The sequence below is a fragment of the Oreochromis niloticus genome, linkage group LG17 (assembly GCF_001858045.2).
Source record: "Oreochromis niloticus isolate F11D_XX linkage group LG17, O_niloticus_UMD_NMBU, whole genome shotgun sequence".
Lineage (NCBI taxonomy): Eukaryota > Metazoa > Chordata > Actinopteri > Cichliformes > Cichlidae > Oreochromis > Oreochromis niloticus.
The window spans coordinates 4,434,819-4,440,818 of record NC_031981.2 but is presented as its reverse complement, the minus strand read 5'-3'; positions in this window follow the sequence as shown (position 1 = coordinate 4,440,818).

The window sequence follows — 6,000 nt, the reverse complement described above, 5'->3', positions numbered from 1 at the left end:
TCGGAAAACATGTTTTCAACACTGCAGGTTACCTGGTGTAATGTTTTTCAGCTAAAAAGAAACATGGCCTGACTGCTACCTAACTATATAAAGAGTAACTGAAGGTTAAATGCAGCTAATATGTCCTGTTTTAAGCCAGGCACTTACACCTCCGCTCCGCTGCGTCTGCTGCCGCTCTGGCAGCAACAGAGCTAGAGCCAGAGTAAGGGAGAGCCGAGCTGGAACAAACCATTTTGGGAGGGGGGGTGTTATCTATACTTTTGTTGTTAAAATGTTATGTTTCAACCAAGTACTGTATGGTTTTTATATTTTTAGCAGTGTGTCACACAGACAGCAAATATTGTCCAAAAAAAGTAAGAAATCTTTGGGGGTGCTTTGATTCATTTTGGGGGTGCTGAAGCACCCCCAAAAATGGGCTAAAATCGCCCCTGGTCCAAAACACATCGCCTTCATCAGTGATGCATTTTGTTTCACTTGGAGTTCACTTGGTTCTCTGTGGGAAAAACGAACCAAACCACATGGAAAAGCTATAGCTGATTTGGGCCAGAGTAAAATAACTAAGTGTGAAAACACAGTCTGAGAGTCCAGTCAACATAATGTCATGTTCATATATTTAAAGATAATATAATATTACTTTAAAATTTCTTTTGTCTTGTGCAGAGATGGGAAAAAAATATTTGAAAGCTAGTTAAGAGTTGGTATAGAGATGTCCACAAGATGGCGACACAACCCACTAAAAGAAAGTAGTACCCACATAGGTCCTCAAGGCTGGCAGGAAGCTCACCACAGGGTACAGAAATAATCCCATTCAGCATTTATTATTTGTGATATTAATGCCTATTAGCATAGATTTCTATATTTAAAACAAAGGCATCTCAATAATATGCCTTGTGTTGAACCTCTACATTCAAATGTACAGGAAAATAGTGAATTTCTTTTTTCTTTTTCTGTTTTTGTCTTGTCCTGTCTGGCAGCATTTGCAATCAAATTTATGATCTGCATGCACTGTTGTGGCAAACACATTTTGCTTATCTATAAGTTCTCTATAGGCTCCTCTTGTTCAGGGTTTATCTGCTCATTTCTTCATTTCGATTTGTGTTATTTCAGTTATTACTTTATATGTAGTATACTCTGTGACAACGTATAAGGTAGGAAAGACAGGAGAAAAGAGGGGGCGGGGGGCACAATAAATAGAAATACACAGTGTATGGCCAACTGCCACATCTGTAAGAAGAACACAAATATTCAGCACCTGGAGCGCAAAACTTAAAAAGTGCACAGGTACATAAATCAACAATCTTGTGGTGTGTGTGTGTGTGCGTGCGTGAGTGTGAGAGAGAGAAAGATAGAGTGTGTTTGTGTCTTTGACACAAAATGTACTTAAAAATGTGGGTGGGAAGCTGCAATAACGCCACCTAGGAGCCAGAAGCAGACAGAGATGGATCCGGGAGAACCAGGCCATCCGAAGCCCCCAAGAGTACTGAAGACCTCAGGCCACACATCTCGGCGATATCTGCTTACCCATCCCAGCAGGAGAAGGAGGAAGGCGCTAGATGGGGCGCCCAAGGCCAAGGGGGGGGGAGTCCCACAGGCCACCCATGCCAGGGCACAGAAAGATCAAGGTCCCAGAGCTCTAGGAATCCAAGAACGACACTGTTTGCATTTGGTCACTCACTCACCCATCAACCCACTACTGACACAGAGACACATATATCACACATGCACACATATTGACCCTCCCCTTTAGGGATGGGTACCGGTGTCTGGTGCCATGATGGCACCGGTTCTGACATAAACGGTAGTAACCAGACCGAAAAGCAGCGCACATTTCGGTGCTTTATTTCGGTGCTTTTTTTTTCCTGAGCCAATTCTAGCCAATCATTTTATGTTTCCGAGGATAGTAGGCGGGTCCAGGTACGTACGTTCTTTTAGAGCAGAGCTACAGATTAAAAATGCCCAAGGCGAAGCGATCAAAAGTCTGGCTGTACTTCACAGCAAAAGATGCAAACTCAGCAGCCTGCAACAAGTGCTTTAAGCTGATACTGTGATACTGTCAAAGGAGGTAACACCTCAAATCTGATGAAACACCTGGCGACGCATAGCTTTTTTTTTTTAAAGCCGAGAAGTGCGCCATGTTTGATAGCTTGCTGCGAGACCTCACACCGTGCACATCTACTGCGGGTGTGGTGCCTGTTATCGGACCCGGAGTTAGCAACATCCCCCAAAAACCCGAAGAGGAGAGTCCTGGCCCCTAGCCCTGTCAGCGTAGCAGAAATGATGAGGATGAGGATGATGATGGCAGCAGCAGCCGTTCTTCTCTGCCTGAGTAGCTTCATGTTGTTCGTGTGTAATTAACGTTGAGTACGCTAACCACATTATTACATTAATGCATGTAAGGTGAACTAGCAAACGTCTTTACATGCGGCTGTCTTCTTGTTTGATGGCAGATACTCCCTTCACCCTGGCCAAAAAGGCTAAAATGACCAAAGAAAAAGTGGAAAACAGTTAAACATGAGAGGTTTTTGGACAAAGTTTGTGTTTTTTCCATTGTTTAAGCACTGCTTCCAGCCAAGAGTGAGACCATATATGCCCTATAGCTGCAGAAAAGGCTAACATTGTTATATTTTTACAAAAAAAACAGCTGAACATGAGAGGTTTTTGGACCAATTTTGTGTTCTCCATTCTTTAAGCACCGGTTTGAGCACCGTCTAAGCACCGGCACCGTTTCAAAAGTACCGGTTTGGCACCGGTATCCAAAAACATTAGTTTAAACATGATCACACTGAGGTTTGTCACACGTGGAGCGATGCATAAGGAAGTAAGTAGTATACGTGATGTATTTACTTGTATCTATTTCACATGTATCACCTATAATGCACAGCTACAGCTTGGATGAGGTTGGGATACAGTGACTAAACTATGTGGATAGGTCAGGCGTGCAGGACCATATAACATGCATATAGTTGTCAGCAGAGTTGTCTTTGCAATGGGTGCAGATATTTGAGTGTGTGAGACCCATTTGCAAGAACCTTTGTCCTGTATAGTTTGTTCTGTAGACAATTTTATATTGTATAAGTTCTAAGTTGGGGCTTTTAATTATTTTGAAGGTGTTTAAACATATTTGTGTCCAGAAGTTTTGATCTGGACTGATGGAAAGATCTCGCTCCCACTTTATGGTTGGGAGGGAAATTGATTCATTAGTTTTAAATAAAAGTTTACTTATTTTTGATCACCATCTGAGGGTGCAAATATTTATTTTTTTTACCCAAGTAGATTTTTCTAGATTCAGTTGATTGGGATTGAATTTGTCCTGTATGATGGATTTCAGCTACTGATATCCAAGAAATTTATTATTGCTTATCCCATATTTTGATAAAAGTTCTTCAAATCAAATAATTTTTTTTGTATAACATGTTCTAGATTTCTTATCCCTTTCTCGTGGCATGGTGAAAAATTCAGTATTTTCTTTCTGAATCGTTCCAAATGGGTGTTAGTTTACATGGGATACGTGAAGATTTAGTTATTTTTAAGAATTCCCACCAGGCTGTCAGAGAAGTGTTTATGTTGAGGGGTCTAAAGCAGTTATGATGCTCAATACTGTAGCTGATGAAAAGCAAATGAGAGGTTTTTACTTTTCCACAGAATGCTTGTTCTAGGTCCAGCCATGGGACGCCTAATAAGCTTGGTTTAATCCAGACCTTCCCAAAGTGTGGGGCCCGCCCCCTAGGGGGGGCGCAGAGCCATTGCAGGGGGGGGGGGCGCGGTATGAAAAGCGGAAAAAAACCAAACAACGCTAGCACGGGGCGCCCATACAAACGCAAAGCAGGAGATGAAGCATAGCTGAATATGTTTCCAAACCAACTTCATTCTAAGCCAAAGACTAGAAAATATGGTGAGGCATATTTTCCCTTTGGTTTCACCTGCACAAGTGCCAAGGTAGGTCTCCCCTGCATAATTAGTTTTCCCTGCATCGGGAGCAGCGCTGGGCTCTCCAAATCACGGACAAACAGGATCCCACATTCTTGATTTTTAGTTCACAAACACTTGTTGTAATAAATAACTACTCCTGACATTTTGGAGATATTAGCTCTTTATGCAGTAAAGTTACAGCGGGATACAAATAATATCAGGCTGATCCTGCCAGGATTTCTTCCCTGGGTTCAAATCACGGACAAACAGTATCCTACAGCTGTTTTTGTTTTTAAACCCATTTTGCACAGAGAGGCATTTTCTGAAAAATGTATTGATAGCAATGTTGAATATTATTACACAGGAAAAAAAACAACTACACATAAGATAATTCTGCCGTGACGCCTCTGCCTTTCTAAATGGAGGGACAGTAACTGTGTATATGTAAGCGTGTAAAACCTGAAGATAAAGACAAAATACTGTTAATCTGACTATCTGCCATTCTGCAATTCATCTCATGTAAACAATAACGTGGCGCACAGCGTGACGTGGAAAAAAGGCACATACCTTTGAGGTTGCGTGATGAACTCTGTATTCCTCGTCCACACATAAACGCAAAAAAAAGAGTTTTAAAAAATCTCCGTTTTTGGTGAATCGAAACGCCGTTTACGTGTGGACGAAACAGCTGCGTTTTCAAAATCACCCGTGTACGTGCGGATGCAGCGTAAAAGAGTTACTAGTTTATTTTCTTACTACCTGCAGATTACTTGTATTTGCTTAATTGTTTACTAAATGTTTGAGGTGTGAAATAAACCGCAATGGAGCAAAATATGGGTGTGTGTGGTTGGAGGATGTGTTTGTGCGTGTGTGTGTGTGCGTGCGTGCGTGCGTGTGTGTGTGTGTGGGGGGGGCGCAATATTTTTCTTGTAAAACAAAGGAGGGGGGGGGGGGCAGCAAAAAAAGTTTGGAAACTGCTGGTTTAATCCATTTTGAAACATATAGCAATCTATTGGATAAGAAGTAGTGATAAAAATTTGGTAGATCGAGATCACTGTTGTGTTTTGATTTTTGTAGAGTTTTGGAGTGTTGGAGCCTAGTCATTTAAACCAAGCAAGAGAGCATTTATTAGCGATCAGTGATCATTTTAATGGTGACAACTCTTAGGTAAAGTTCTCTAAAGTTTGAGATCATCCTCTAATGTTTTTAGTGAAGGAATATGATTCAACCGTACCAGTTCTTAAAGCCTGGTGGAAACATTTATACTTAGATATCTAATGTTACCTGACTGTAGTTGAGTGGCGGTGGTGGTGTTTTAAAAATTACAATTTAGAGGCAAAACTATTGATTTACTCGACTGATGGAATAGTCTTTATGAGCGAGGTTTGTTCCTGAGGAAAAGTAATGCATCATCAGCATATAGGCTGATCTTGTGGTCTGTATTTCAGTTTGAACTCCTTTGAGATCTATATTTTGTCAGATTCCTGCCGCTAGTGATAAGAATAAAAAAACAGTGAGGGGGGAAGCGGGCAGCCCTGTCTGGTGCCCCTTTATAGACTGAAGCTTTTTGAAGTAAGTTAATTTGTCCTAAGCATTTGGGAAGCTGTACAGTGTTTTGAGCCAGTCTATGAAAAATGAACCAAATACAAACATTTTTCCTTCTTTTTCTTGTGTGAACAGTAAGAGCATTACTAGCATTACTACCTTTCCTGTTTCCCATAGAATACATGGTAATATTCCTGGCAGATTATTGTTATCTAAATACGCTACCCTCTCCTTTTTGAAATAATTAATGACATTTGTTTTCTTTAAGTAATGATGTATTAAATCTCCAGCTCCTAATTGGTAGTGTGACTCTTTTCTGTGTCAGAGAGTTAGAAACCGGTGCATAGTCACTGATAATGATAGGATGACTCTCAGTGTCTGTGATATTCCTCATAAAGGAGCTGCTAAGTAAAAAGTAGTTTAAGTGAGACTGTAAGTAGTGTACGGGTAAAAGAAGGTGTGATCCCTGACAGTTGGGTGATGTGAACAACAAGCACCGCAAAGACCAAAATCACGCATGTATTGTTTAAGAATATCTGTAGACTGCCA